Below are 15,926 nucleotides of genomic sequence, written 5' to 3' on the forward strand. Positions count from 1 at the left end.
ATCATGGGTACATTTGAATAATTAGACCCTACTTGTTTTAAGTAAAAAAGAAAAAACCTAAAATTTCAAAGGGGTCTTTATTTTTGAGGAAACAAAAAGCCACGTTTGACCAACTGTCCCCCATATACACACACCCTGGTCCCCCAAACACCCGTCAGGAGGGCCATGTCAAGGCTCCTAAGAGAGCGGAGACTGTGTGGTCTCAGCGGGGCGGGGCGCAGGCTCTGGAACCGCAGGGTCCCGATCGGTCTCATGCCAGCCCTCCTGACCCGTAGCCAGAGGGACAGGGCAGGAGCCGAGGGGCCAGGGTGTCCCACGGGCTGGTCCTTGCAGAGAGGAGGCTGGGGCACGGGCTTCCCGCTTTGGGAAGTTTGTTTCCGCTGCCCAGGAGGGCTCTGCAGCTGCCAGTAGGGAACGCAGCCAGGAGGAGGTGCCAAGCCAGGCGACCCAGGAGCCCTGGGTGGTGCTGGCTAGGTGGCGGGGGTCAGAGAATCGGGGAGCAGGAGCTCGCCCACAGCCGCTTCTAGCTCTGCCAGCCTAGGTAAGGAGCCGGCCTCTTTTCCCACCAGATTCCGGGGGGAGCTCTCTTCCCGCCGGTGCCCGGAGCCGGGCGCGGGGGTCGCCACCCTCTGGGAGACTGAGGACGCCCCGCCCCGCCCTCGCGCGCAGCCTGGCGGTGACCGTGGTGGCCGGCACCGCCTTGGAGCCCTGAGCAAGGACAGCGCGGTGTGCGGGGAGCAGCAGGCGGGGAAGCAGGCCGCGGGCACTGAGGAGGGTCCAGGGCCCTGCAGGGGACGCTGGGGAACTGGACGCAGGCGCCTGGTTGGGGAAAAGGCGCCGCGTGTAAGTGGCACTGCCAGGTTAGCCCTGGGTTCTGTTGCCACTCCTCCAGAAGATCACTGCTTGAACCGGGACAGCGATTGTGTGGCGCCAGGAGCTGCAGGACCACCACCCAAGTGTGACGCCCTAGCGGGGAGCCTGGCCCGTGGCGTCCACAGACCCTGCCCCTAGGCCCCAAAGCCAGAGGTTGGAATTTGGAGGGTGGATGTGCAGAAGTCAACTGAAGCCCAGCCCCTGCCCGCCAGTGGCCAGCGTGATGCGGTGACACTCTAGTGCCACCACTGCCCTACCCTACTCTCAAGCCTGGTGGGCTAAGGGATTTGTCTGCCCCATGGGGTGCACACCCATCACCAGGGAGAGGTAAGAGGGGAGATGTCCCAGGAGTGTAGGGCTACCGGCAGTCAGGGTCCTGCGAGAAAAGGAGGGTCTTCTAGGAGGCGCCCCTAGGCCAGAGAAGGAGAGGGTGCTCCAAGCCCGCCTTGGAAAGTTGACGCTGTCCCCGAGGTGTGGCACTGGCAACTCCCAGCCAAATGGCCAAGCACTCTGTGTGCCATCTGCCCTGCACACACGCTGCCAGACTCCGGGCTACCAACTAGAGAGGGGTGACCTGGAGGGCGACTGCCAAGAGCCTGTTCCCCTGGAAACAGCCAACTCCAACCGGGGCAAGGGGTGCACGGATACCCCAATCCCCGGCCTGGAAACCATGCATAGGGAAGCCCTGGAAGGATGAGCGAGGGGGATTGGAGTGGAGTAGGTGGCCCAGGGGGTCCCTGAGTGATTTAAAGGTGAATAAACTGGGAGTGGAGCCGTCCCTTTGGCGGAAAGGTTGGGTGTGGGTAGGCTTGGAGGGCGACGCCTGGCTAGACTCTCGGTTTCCATTTTGAACCTCAGTTTCCTCCCTTGTCCCAAACAATGAATACGGCAGAGCTGTTTTGATAATTAGGCCAGATATTCCTGGTGAGCATTTATTAGCCTGCCTGGTCTCTGGATTTTTTCTTTCCTGACTTTGTAAGGAAACTCTACTGCCCAATGTGTACTCTTGGGGAGTGAGTTGGGGAGGCAGGAAGACAGGACTCTCACCTTTGGCTTCAGAATCCCCTCTGGGCGCCCCCTCCCCTTAGGGTCAAGTAAAGCACATAGCTGGCAACAAATCTCCTTCCCAAGACAGCTGAAGAGTCCAAAACAAGACGCGCTCCTTTCCTGACCCCAAGGCCTCATCTCACCCCCAAATTAAAATCCCTTATGGTGGTCAGCTTCAGACAGAAGTCTAAATTTGATTTTTGTTCTCTGGAGTCGACCCAAAGCCCTTATGATGGAGTGTTGCTCCCCCTCCATCCCAGCCTGTGCCTCCCCCGCCATGCACTGGGGGACCTTAACTGTGGTAACCTGGAATTGGGAACAAGGTTCCCCAGCAGAAAATGTGATCCTCCCCAGCAGGCTGGCCTGGCGTAGCCTCATGGACATCAGTCTTGGGGCAAGGGACTCAGGGCAGGGAGAGACTCTCACCCCCGACTTTCACATGCTGCAGTCATTTAATGGAATGTGGTTGCCTGTCTGGGTCTCCCGGCTTTCAGGAAGGGATTTTTACCTTGTGCCACAGTGGGAGAAATTGAGGTATAAGGCCAGTGAGTGACAAAATCAGAAAGACTCTGTGACTAGGAAATGTTCCTCAGGCTCAACAAGGCCCCTGCAAGATTCAGCAGCCTTTGGGCTGCTGCAGCAGCGGACTGTTCTTGGCATGTGGCACCCTGGGTGACTTCAGCACCTTGTGGGGCAAGGGTGGAGTTTCTGGCAAAAAAATGGTGCTGTGGGGTAGGGAGATATTTATTCATTTCCCTGGCCTTGGCAGAGTTTTGTTCTTTGATGTATGTGAGGACAAATGTCTGTAGGTAGAGGTGGGTTCCCTCTCTTCTTGATCAAGAGAGAGCCCATGTGGAGGCTGCTTAGGGGATTATGGGCCATGTGTGCCTGACAGCTGGGTGGGGCATCTGGGGACTCAGCTGGCCTGTGCCCTGCTTCCACCTCCCCAGGGAGAGTCAGACCAGGCACTCTTAGTGCCCACTCATAACCAGTCCCACACTGTTTTTCACCTGGCATCCCCCTGCCTGACTCCCTCAACTGAACCTCTACTGGGTCTCCCCAGGGACCCTGTGGGCCCTGGGGTAAAATTGCAGGAGGCAGGGAACCTGTTGCCCACCTCTGCCTTAAGTCGGGGTTCCTGGCCTTTGTTGGCACTTAGCAGACAAACTGTGATCCTGTCAAGGGTCAGCTCTCAGCTTAGCGCGGGGTCCTTCCTCATCTGCCACCCTACACTGGTGGAGGCTCCAGTCATGGCTGGCCTCTGGTCTGGTCCATGTCCCTTCCCAGATCCCAGGAGAGAGGCAGATCCTGAAAGAGGATCTAAATTTCTCAGCTCATCTGAGCCCTCAGCCACTACCCTGGAACACACACTCTGGTTTTCTTACCCTGAGTCCCTGCTTGCTCCTGCCCATCTGGCTATCCCAGGCAGGTGACTGGGTTTCTGCCCCATGTCTGGTTGGGCTGTGAGGGTCACTGGCAGGTCACCTTTCAGAAGGCACCGTCTGGCAGTGGGCAGATGGTCATTGTGGTCTCTCAGGTCCAGAAACAGCCTCTGCCACAGCCTGCTGGGCTCTCTTGATCACCCTGTGGGTCACCACCAACCCTGGGAGGCCTGGGAGGGCAGCTCAGAGCTCTGGGAGATGCCTCTTCCTAGCTTCTGCCCACACTGCTCCCACCGTGCCTCAGTGTCCTCTGAGGGATGGATGTGTCTCAGAGAGGGGCTCCCTCCCTCCTCTGTCCCGGGCCCCTGGTGCCTCCCTCTGACAGATGCTGACCCAGACACCCCATGAATCTTCACAGGAAGGCAGCTCCCACCACAGCCCCCAAGAAAAAGGAAAGCCAATTGGGTTGTGAGGAAGGAGGTGCAGCAGCCCTAGACACCAAGATGGGCAGGAGGAGAAGCCTCTGGAACTCTGTCCTTATTAGGTGCCCACCAGGTCCTGAAACACTGCATAGGGTGGCCTAGGGCCTCAGATTCTAGTGGACAGACACCACCCCACTGCCTTCTAGGTTCTCCACACTGTGGGCATCTAAGTTCACCCTCCTGGAAAACTGCTACTAATGCCTGTCCTGGCTCATCCATCCAGCTGGGATGCCCGCTGGTTTCTGGACCATGCCCCTGTGGGTCTGCCTCAGTGTGCCTCCTTTGGAGGGTAAGGGCTTCCCTGGAAGATGCCCTCATGCCTTGAAGTTCTACAGGCCAGATTGGAGCACACTGGGCCTCTTAACAGGAGTAGCAGCTTGGAGGAAGCAGACAGAGAAGGGAGGAGACACAGAGAATGCCCAGGGTTTGGGGGACATGGTGTTGATGCTTGCGGAGTCCAGTCCAGCCCAGGCAGGAGTCCTCAAAAAGCCAACACTCTCCCTCCACAGAAGGGGAAACTGAGTCTGGAGTTAGCCAGAAGGACCCATTGAAGGGGTTGGGTCAGATGGGTCTCTGTTCCTCACCTCTGTTGTGACCTTCATGTGCCAGGGTTCCCCTACTGGACTCAGCCCCAGAAGATGGACAAAAAACTGCTGGCCATGACTGTTGGGGTCCGTGCCGGGGGTGGTGGAGAATGAAAGAACACACAAAAGACAAAGACACACAGAGAACATGGCGGCCGCGCTTAGAGCCTCTGCCTCACTTTATTTATACCCCGTAAACCCCACGTCAGCAGAAAGAATGCAATGCAAAACAAACTTTCTTTTCCCAGATGTAACCTTCTACTCAGTTCCTTGTTTCTATGCTCTTCCTTATCTGCCCGCCTTCTTGGCGCCTATGGGAGTTCATTAAAAGTTCAATTGGAGATACTGTCCTTGAGCCCTATCTATTCTCAGCATACTGTTTTCAAAGGCCCCTGCAATGACAGCTGTTGAACCCATTCACTTTCACTGTGTGGCCACCAGCAATCCAACACTCTCCATTTCCTGGCTAGAGAACCATAAGGAAGTCCATGAAGTGCATCACATCAGGGCATCAAGGTCGGCCTGGTGGTGGAGGCATGACCTTTGACCTGGGCGAAGGTGAGTGTTGGGTCCAGAGTGGAGGGCTTTGCAGGGCAGGACCTGTGATCCAGTCCTCTCACCTGAGGATCCATCCGTAGTAGTGGCGCCAGCTGTGGAGCCTGGTCATGGAGAGCGTAGTGGAGAGTAAGCTCCCCTTTGTGTTAGCTCATTCTGACACTGCTATAAACAACTACCTGAGACTGAGTAATTTATGACGAAAAGAGGTTTAATTGACTCACGGTTCTACAGGCTATACAGGAAGCATGGCTGGGGAGGCTCAGGAAACTTACAATTGTGGTGGAAGGTGAAGAGGAAGCTGGCCCATCCTACATGGCTGGAGCAGGAGGAAGAGAGAGTAAAGGGGGAAGTGCCACACACCAGATCTCATGAGAACTCACTATCCCATGAATAGCAAGGGGGAAGTGAAGTTCACAAACCCCATGATTCAATCACTGCGCATCAGGCTCCTTCTCCAACACGCGGGGATCACGATTTGACATGAGATTTGGGTGGAGACACAGAGCAAAACCATATCAGGCAGCATCCTGCAGGCATATGCCCTGGTCATGCTGGGCGAGAGCTGCAGGCAGAGGCAGGCAGTGAGGAATCTGTCCAGCCGTTGTGTGCCCCTACCCTTTGCTGTCCTCACTGGCCCATCCTACATATATGGCTGCTGCTCAGCCTGATGGTGGTGCTGGGCAGTGAGATGGAGCTCCACTGTGCCGTGTGAAGTGGCTTAGCATGTGGAGGTGAACGGCAGGAAGGTGGGCACCGATGGCATGTCCTACCTCACCATGCTCAAGGTGGATGTCACTGCTGGATGGATGCAAGGGGTGGGCAGGCTTGTTACCAGCGGAAGAGATCCGAGTTACTGGGGGGCGAGTTTGTGTGGGTCTCCAGCAACTTCAATTTTTCCCTCCCCAGAAGAAAGAATTCGACTGAAGGAGCAGAAAAAGAGACCAAGGCAAGTTTCAAAGCAGAAGTGGAAGTTTATTTAAAAGGTTTTAGATCAGGAAAGAAAGGAAAGAACGCTTGGAAGAGATCCAAATGGGTGCCTGAAGGTCAAAGGGGGGGAAAAAAGGGGCCTTTAACTTTGATCCTGGGACTAATTTATAGACTCACCTCTTTCCCCTAGGGTGGGCTTTCTGCAGGTGTGATGCCCTCCTTACCCTTGGAAATTGAGCACATGCAGTGTATTTAGGAACTTAAACGCATGCCCATCTGAGGCTTTCTTCTTTTCTCTGGTGGAGTGTACCCAGAAGACCATACTTTGCAATTTTTGTCTGTCAGTGTGCATGCCCAGGAAGTTGCTTTTCCCTGGGGCCTGCCTTTAATTAACACTTAAATGTTAACAGGTGTGGACCATCGGGAACTGGCCTCTTCCTGGTTTTCACTGCCAATTTGTCACTTTTAGTGAGGCAATGCCATAATTACCAAACCATCACCTAACATTTTTAGTGGGTGAGGTAGGGGCGAGCCCTCTCCTGCCCCTATCATGTCTATCTATCTACCTGTAACAGGCTGGGCTGTGGGGGCTCCACTTTACTGAAATCTACCACCATTACAGAAGTTTTAAAGGAGCCAGTGAAAAACAAATTTATGATACCAGCAAGGAGACAAAATCCTCTGTAGTGAGCAGTTCTGGATATGAATTTGCTGCTGGTTTATAGCACCTTCTATAAACCACGGTCTGAAATTAGATGCAGTTCCTCCCAAAGTGAGAATATATGTGCCAGTGAATAACAATGGGAATCATTTCTGTGACTTTTGTTCCTCATAATCCTTTCAAAGACATTTCTTTCTCCCTCTGCAACTTTGTAGTCTCTGAATTCACTCACTGAGTAAAGAATTCCTTGAGTAAAGAATCCCATATATGTAACAAAATACTCTTATCTTTCTTTTTTTTTTTTTTGAGACAGAGTTTCACTCTTTTTGCTCAGGTTGGAGTGCAATGGTGCAATCTCGGCTCACTGCAACCTCCACCTCCCGAATTCAGATGATTCTCCTGCTTCAGCCTTCTGAGTAGCCGGGATTACAGGCACGCCCCACCATGCCCGGCTAATTTTTGTATTTTTAGTAGAGACGGGGTTTTGCCATGTTGACCAGGCTAGTATTGAACTCCTGACCTCAGATGATCCGCCTGCCAATGGCCTCCCAAAGTGCTGGGATTACAGGTGTTAGTCACTGTGACTAGCCAACCTTATCTTAATGTTGCTGGAAAAGGGTCTGAATCCATACCCCAAAAGAGGGTTCTTGCACCTCCCATAAGAAATAATTCAGAATGAGTTCCTACAGTAAAGTGAAAGCAAGTTTATTAGAGATGTAAAGAAACAAAAGAATACTCCACAGACAGAGTGGTGAGATCGACTGCTTGATTGGCTATACTTATAGTTGTTTCTTGATTATATGCTAAACAAAGGGTAGATTATTCATGAGTTTTTCAGGAAAGGGGCAGAAATTTTCCAGAACTGAGGTTTCTTCCCCCATTTTAGAGGCTATAGGGTAATTCCTAGATCTTGCCACGGCATCTGTGAGCTGTCATGGCACTGGTGGTAGAGTCTTTTCGCATGCAAATGCATTATACTAGCGTATAATGAGCAGTGAGAATGAGCATCACCATCTTGGTTTTGGTGGGTTCTGGCTGGCATTTTTATTATTATTATTATACTTCAAGTTCTAGGGTACATGTGCACAATGTGCAGTTTGGTAAATATGTATACATGTGCCATGTTGGTGTGCCGCACCCATTAACTTGTCATTTACATTAGGTATATCTCCTAATACTATCCCTCCCCACTCCCCCTACCCCATGACAGGCCCTGGTGTGTGATGTTCCCCTTCCTGTGCCCAAGTAATCTCATTGTTCAATTCCCACCTATGAGTGAGAACATGCGGTGTTTGGTTTTCTGTTCTTGCGGTAGTTTGCTGAGAATGATGGTTTCCAGCTGCATCTATGTCCCTACAAAGGACATGAACTCATCCTTTTTTATGGCTGCATAGTATTCCATGGTGTATATGTGCCACATTTCCAGTCTGTCATTGATGGACATTTGGGATGGTTCCAAGTCTTTGCTATTGTGAATAGTGCCACAATAAACATATGTGTGCATGTGTCTTTATAGCAGCATGATTTATAATACTTTGGGTATATACTCAGTAGTGGGATGGCTGGGTCAAATGGTATTTCTAGTTCTAGATCCTTGAGGAATTGCCACACTGTCTTCCATGGTTGAACTAGTTTACAGGCCCACCAACAGTATAGAAGTGTTCCTATTTCTCCACATCCTCTCCAGCATCTGTTGTTTCCTGACTTTTTAATGATCGCCATTCTAACTGATGTGAGATGGTATCTCATTGTGGTTTTGATTTGCATTTCTCTGATGGCCAGTGATGATGAGCATTTTTTCATGTGTCTGTTGGCTGCATAAATGTCTTCTTTTGAGAATTGTCTGCTCATATCCTTTGCCCACTTTTTGATGGAGTTGTTTTTTGTTGTTGTTGTTGTTTGTTTGTAAATTTGTTTGAGTTCTTTGTAGGTTCTGGATATTAGTCTTTTGTCAGATGAGTAGATTGCAAAAATTTTCTCCCATTCTGTAGGTTGTCTGTTCACTCTGATGGTAGTTTCTTTTGCTGTGCAGAAGCTCTTTAGTTTAATTAGATCCCATTTGTCAATTTTGGCTTCTGTTGCCATTGCTTTTGGTGTTTTAGACATGAAGTCCTTGCCCATGTCTATGTCCTGAATGATATTGCCTAGGTTTTCTTCTAGGGTTTTTATGGTTTTAGGTCTAACATTTAAGTCTCTAATCTATCTTGAATTAATTTTTGTATAAGGTGTAAGGAAGGGATCCAGCTTCAGCTTTCTACATATGGCTAGCCAGTTCTCCCAGCACCATTTATTAAATAGGGAATCCTTTCCCCATTTCTTGTTTTTGTCAGGTTTGTCAAAGATCAGATGGTTGTAGATGTGTGGTATTATTTCTGAGGACTCTGTTCTGTTCCACTGGTCTATATCTCTGTTTTGGTACCAGTACCATGCTGTTTTGGTTATTGTCTGGCTGGCATTTTTTTAAACCACATCCTGTTTTATCAGCAGAGTCTTTGTGACCTGTATCTTATGCTGGCCTTCTATCTCATCCTGATAGAAGGTTAGAATGTCTAACCTCCTGGGAATGCAGCCCAGTAGATCTCAGCCTTATTTCACCCAGCTGCTATTTAAGATGGAGTCGCTTTGATTTTGAAGCAGAATATCTCTCTGACACCTTCACAGGTGGAAACTGGAGTGCACAGGTGCCAGCAGGGACAAACTCCACTCACTCAACCCACTGTGCTCCACCACTTGTGGGAGGGGGAGCATGCAGGTAAGTGGGTACAGGAGCTGAGACAAACACGTCTGGACCCTGGCAGGAGCAAACTCTGTACGGGCCCCATGGCAACATCTGGCAGGTGCTCATGACTTCTGAAACCCCAGAAGGACTGTTAACAGTGCCCTTTTAGCTTTGCTGTCCATAGACAGCTTAAGTGTTAACAGCTCAATGGAGGGTCAGTGTGATAGCCTTTTGCATCCATACTCATGGCACCTGAGTTCTTGTCTGGCATCCAGGAGGAATGAGGTTGCAAGAACAAATTGAAGATGGTAAATGTGAGGTATTTTATTGCCGATCAAAGTGGCTCTCAGCTGGAAGGGGAGCAGAAAAGGATATTGAGTAAGATTATGTTCCCCTGAAGTCTGGTCATCCCTGGCCAGACTTTTCTCTGAAATTATTCCATCATGCTTTCTCTATGAAGTCAAGCTCCTTCTCTCTAATGTCCAACCATAGTCTCCAATGTCCAGCTGCTTCTCCTCTCTTTGCTGGCTGAGCCTGGGGTTTTTATGGGCACAAGAAGGGGAGTGGGGTGGGACATGGGTGGTTTTGGAAAAGGCAACATTCAAGCGGGAAAACAGAGATGTAAATTTTAACTTTGAGCAGTGTTATCAGGCTTTTTGGCATAAAGGTGGGGCCCTAACCAGAAATCGGCCCTCCCAGAATTTCTCTGCCTCCCGTCCCTACTGTTTGAATGCCTCTGACATTAAGATCCACTATAACATTATGGGAAAAGTCTATTGGAATTGTAGTTAATGAGAAATGGAAGAATTAGGATGGGCTGTTCTGAAAGGTGTAGCATTAGTTACATTTGTGTTTACAAGTTTTTTATTAACTATATTTGTTACTTATGAATATATATCATGTTTTATTCTGTCTAGTTTAAACATATACACTGGATAATAAAAGTGGTGCCCACTGTGAAAGAAAAATAAACCTCTGGACCCCCAAAACACTAAGCCAATGGAAAAGTCAAGCTGAAAACTGTGTCAGGCAAACCTGCCTCCCATTTTATTTCTAAATAAGATAGCTACAAATATAGAAAGCTACATATTTTCCTCACAATTTGCCCATAAGGAAATTCATTGGAATAAAGGGCAGACAGAACTCAAAGTCATCCCTCTGAGGCTCACCTGAGACAAATGCATATTTGATTGCTTCTTCTGCCCTATTGTTTATGTAAAAATGCAGATTCACTGAGGCAGAATAAATTTTATATTCAGTGATGGGCTTATCAAGGACTCAAAATAATGTAATTTTTTGTCTTTTATCTACTTATGACCTGGAAGCCCCCAACTCCAGTTGTCTCACCTTACCAGATCGAACCAATGTACATCTCACACATATTGATTAATGTCTCATGTCTTCCTAAAATGTATGAAAGCAAGCTGTACCTTGACCACCTTGTTCATGTCATCAGGACCTTCTGAGGCTGTGTCACAGGCATGTCTTTAACCCTGGCAAAATAAACTTTTTAAATTGATTGAGACCTGTCTTAGGTACCTTTTAGTTTACACAGCCAAGACCCTGCTAGCTGGCCACTACTGCACCCAGCTGATGCATCTTCATTGCATGGGCTCTGGTTTCTTGAAAACAATTGTTTTATTTGGGTAGCAGATGGGCCGATGTGTACCTGAGACTGTGGCACTGTGCTTTAGGTGATATGGGATGTTCCAAGCGCCAAATTCCAGCCAGTCTATCCTGTGACTGTTTAAAATTCTTTAGCGTAGTGTGAAAATGAGAATAAACAGCTCCTGAATGCTAACAATGGCTGTCAGTAGTACATTTAGGGTGATCTAAGGTAGCCATGCAGAAGTTCTGGGTCCTTTTGTGGCTCTTCTCTCAGCGGCTGGTGGAGTGGTTTTCTTGGTCTTGTGATCCAGGTCATATGTATGTAAGGGGAGTTGAGGGCAGGGTGGGGAAAAGAGAAGAGATCCAGATCCCTAGAGGAAATAGGCATGTAGACCAACGGAAAGAATAGCAAAACCAGATATAAAGCCAAATACTTTCAGCTAACTGATCTTTGACAAAGTAAACAAAAACATGAAGTGGGGAAAGGACACCCTATTAAAAAATTGTGCTCGGATAACTGGCAAGCCACATGTAGTAGAATAAAACTGAATTTTCATCTCTCACCTTACACAAAAACTAACTCAAGGCTGGGCACGGTGGCACATGCCTATAATCTTAACACTTTGAAAGACGGAGGTGGTTAGGTCACTTGAGGTCAGGAGTTCTAGACCAGCCTGGCCAACATGGAGAAACCCTGTCTCTACTAAAAATACAAAAATTAGTTGGGCGTGATGGTGGGCACTTGTAACTCCAGCTACTCAGGAGACTGAGGCAGGGGGAAGTGCTTGAACCCGGGACGGGGAGGTTGCAGTTAGCCAAGATCACACCACTGCACTCCAGCCTGGGCGACACAGTAAGACTCCATCTGAAGAAAATAAAAATACAAAAATTAGCTGGGTGTGGTGGCACATGCTTGTAATCCCAACTACTCAGGAGACTGAGTCATGAGAATCCCTTGAACCCTGGAGACAGAGGCTGCAGTGAGCTGAGATCCTGCCACTGCACTTCAGCCTGGGTGACGGAACAAGACTCTGTCTAAAAAAAAGTATATATAAAAAAATCAACTCAAGATGGATTGCCGACTTTAATACCTGAAACTATACAAATTTTAGAAGATAATACAGAAAAAACTCTTCTAGACATTGGCTTAGGCAAAGAGTTTATGACCAAGTTCCCAAAACCAAATGCAACAAAAACAAAGATAAATATGACTTAATTAAACTAAAAAGCACAGTAAAAGAAATAATCTGAAGATTAAACAGACAACCCACAGAGAGGGAAAAAAATATTCACGAACTATCCATCCAACAAAGGACTAATATCCAGAATCTGCAAGAAACTCAAACAAATCTGCAAGAAAAAAAACAAATAATCTCATTAAAAAGTGGGCTAAGCACATAAGTAAATAATTCTCAAAAGAAGATATACAAATGGCCAAAAATGTATGAAAAAATGCTCAACATTACTAATTATCAGGGAAATACAAATCAAAATCACAATGTGGGCCAGGCGTGGTGGCTCACGCCTGTAATCCCAGTACTTTGGGGGGCCGAGGCGGGTGGATCACGAAGTCAGGAGATGGAGACCATCCTAGCTCACACGGTGAAACCCTGTCTCTACTAAAAATACCAAAGAATACCCGGGCGTGGTGGCACGCGCCTGTACTCCCAGTTATTCGGGAGCCTGAAGCAGGAGAATCACTTCAACCTGGGAGGCGGAGGTAGCAGTGAGCTGAGATTGCACCACTGCACTCTAGACTTGGGTACAGAGTGAGGCTCCATCTCAAAAAACAAAACAAAACAAAAACGAAAAACAAACAGAAAAAATACACCATGTGATACCACCTTACTCCTGCAAGAATGGCTATAACTAAAAAATCAGGCTGGGTTTAGTGGCTCACACTTGTAATCCCAGCACTTTGGGAGGTCGAGGCAGGCAGATCACCTGAGGCCAGGAGTTTGAGACCAGCCTGGCACGTGGTGAAATCCCATCTCTACTAAAAATACAAAAATTAGCCGGGTGATGTGGCGTGCACCTGTAGTCCCAGCTACTTGGGAGGCTGAGGCAGGAGAATTGCTTGAACCTGGGAGGCAGAGGTTGCAGTGAGCTGAGATCTTGCCACTGAACTTCCAGCCTGGGTGACAGAACGAGACTCCATCTCAATATATATGCTATATATATTATATATGTATTTATATATAATAAAAAACAACGTTGGTGTAGATGTGATGAAAGAGAACACTTTTCCACTGCTGATGTGAATGTTAACTGGTGCAATAAATACGGAGAACAGTATGGCGATTCCTTAAAGAACTAAAAGTTGAACTACCATTTGATCCAGCAATCTCAGTACTGGTTATCTACACAGAGGAAAATAAGTCATCACATGAAAAAGACACTTGCACACACATGTTTATAACAGCGCAATTTGCAATAGTAAAAATATGGAAACAGCCTAAATGCCCGTCAACTGAGTGGATAAAGAAAATAGGATATATATACACACCATGGAATACTACCCAGCCATTAAAAGGAACAAAATAATGGCATTCACAGCAATCTGGATAAAGTTGGAGATCATTATTCTAAGTGAAGTAACTCAGGAATGGAAAACCAAGCATCATTATGTTGTCACGTTTTAGTGGGGGCTAAACTATGAGGATGCAAAGGCATAAGAATTATGTAACATAATGGATTCTGGAAACTTGGCGGAAAGGGTGGGGGGTAGTGAGGGGTAAAAGACTACACGTTGGGTACAGCGTCCACTGCTGGGGAGATGATGCACCAAAATCTCACAAATCACCACTAAAGAACTTATTCGTGTAACCAAACACCACCTCTATTGAAATAATAATGATAAAAACAAAAAACACCAACAACTCCCTAAGTTTAAGTTTATATGCTTTGGCCAGTTTTTTTTTCTCCAGAAAGGATCTCCCTGTCACCCAGGATAGAGTGTAGTGGCTTGACCACAGCTTGCTGCAGCCTCAGGCTTCCGGGCTCAGTCAATTCTCCTTCCTCAGCCTCCTGAATAGTTGGTATTACAGGTGCAGGCCACCATGCCCACATAATTTTTGTATCATGTGTAGACATAGGGTTTTGCCATGTTACTCAGGCTGGTCTCACATTCCTGGGCTAAACAGTTTTTGTGTCTTGGCTTTTTAAAGTGCTGGGATTGCAAGCATGAGCTACCATAATGCCTGACTAGAATCTTATTTTTATATGACATAGAAAAATTAAATATATTTAGATCTGTTAGTTAACAGAAAATTTGAGAAAACATTTTTATTAAAATACAAAATGGTTTTTATCTAAAAATACTGATATAAAACAGTTCAAAATTACTTCCTAGAAATTTCACTACAAATTTGGTTGCTCGTTAATGTAATTAATATGTATAATTAAAACTACTAGATTTAAGGAATAACAATTTGATATAGAGAGTGTATAAACAAAAACAAAACATGCTTTCATCAAGAAAGTCAGAAACATTTTGTCTAGTTTGAAATTACTTAAAGGTTGTCTCAAATTGAAAAAATAAGACATATGCAGATTAAAATATTAGAAGTTAAAAAATTAATTATAAGAGATTATAAAATACATACAGAAATCTAGAGTGGACAAAAATAATAGATTTGATGGATTTATTTTTAAAGTTTCACCAAAATTAACTTTAGTATTGATAATATACTAATACAAAAGTAAAAGCTGATTTTCTTTTGAACAAAATTTTATGTATTATTATTAATACGACACAGTAATGTATTTTTGTTTATCTTTTGAATAAATTTTAAAAGAGAGGTAGAATTTTTCTCATACTGCCTTTTTTCAGGTTTTTGGATTGAAAAATTTAATCTCCTGTATCAAACAGTAAAATGTTTTGTTTTTAAAAATCTTTTAATTATCACTTTGGCTAAATGAATGACTATTATTTTATGGTGACCTGTGATCCTATTTTGGTCAAGTATTTTAACCCTCTGACATATTTGACAGTCTTTCTAAAATCAAATTTCAGCTTAAAAATTGTCTTTTTTTGGCCGGGCATGGTGGCTCATGCCTGTAATCCCAGCACTTTGGAAGGCTGAGACAGGTGGATCTCCTGAGGTCAGGAGTTTAAGACCAGCCTGGGCAACATGGTGAAACCCCATCTCTACTAAAAATACAAAAAATTAGCTGGTCATGGTGACAGACACCTGTAATCCCAGCTACTCAGGAGGCTAGGGCAGGAGAATCGCTTGAACCTAGCAGGCCAAGGTTGCAGTGAGCCAAGATGGCGCCACTGCACTCCAGTCTTGGCAACAAGAGTGAAACTTTGAAAAAAAAAAAAAACTGTCTTTTTTTTTTTGACAGAGTCTTGCTCTGTTGCCCAGGCTGGAGTGCAGTGGCCTGATCTCAGCTCACTGCAGCCTCCACCTCCCAGGTTTAAGAGATTCTCCTGCCTCAGCCTCCCGAGTAGTTGGGATTACAGACGTGTGCCACCGTGACCGGTTAATTTTTGTATTTTTAGTAGAGACAGGGTTTCACCATGTTGGCCAGGCCAGTCTTGAACTTCTGACCTCAAGTGATCCGCTGAACTCGGCCTCCCTACGTACTGGGATTACAGGCATGAGCCATGATGCCCGACCTTAAAATTACTGGTTTTTGACCCCTAACTTTTGGTTGCTACAGAGAGCCAATGCAACATCCAAAAGAGTGATAAACAGGATTATTTGATATGTTAAATCGCATGGGAAGCATTGTCAAATTAAAAATGATGTTTGGGCCAGGCACGGGGGCTCACACCTATAATCCCAGCACTTTAGGAGGCCGAGGCAGGTGGATCACAAGGTCAGGAGTTCGCGACCAGTGTGGCCAACATGGTGAAACCCCATCTCTACTAAAGATAACAAAAAAGTTACCTGGACATGGTGGCACATGCCTGTAATCCCAGCTACTTGGGAGGCTGAGCCAGGAGAATCACTTGAATCCAGAAGGTAGAAGTTGCAGTGAGCCGAGATCATACCATTGCACTCCAGCCTGGGTGATAGGGTGAGACTCCATCTCAAAAAAAAAAAAAAAAAAAAAAAAAGATGTTTGACCTCCTTC

At 46.8% G+C, this 15,926-nt stretch overlaps 1 protein-coding gene across 1 annotated transcript in view; it reads left to right on the forward strand.

The window, feature by feature from the left end:
• Positions 1-517: 517 nt before the first annotated feature.
• The window catches only part of ERV3-1 (endogenous retrovirus group 3 member 1, envelope), a 39,080-nt gene continuing 23,671 nt past the window's right edge, over positions 518-15,926 (forward strand). The window contains exon 1 of the mRNA XM_031662056.1: positions 518-541. The gene's annotated coding sequence lies outside the window, so the exon portion shown is untranslated. The remainder of the gene's footprint in view (positions 542-15,926) is intronic.

The sequence above is a fragment of the Papio anubis genome, unplaced genomic scaffold, assembly GCF_008728515.1.
Source record: "Papio anubis isolate 15944 unplaced genomic scaffold, Panubis1.0 scaffold370, whole genome shotgun sequence".
NCBI lineage: Eukaryota > Metazoa > Chordata > Mammalia > Primates > Cercopithecidae > Papio > Papio anubis.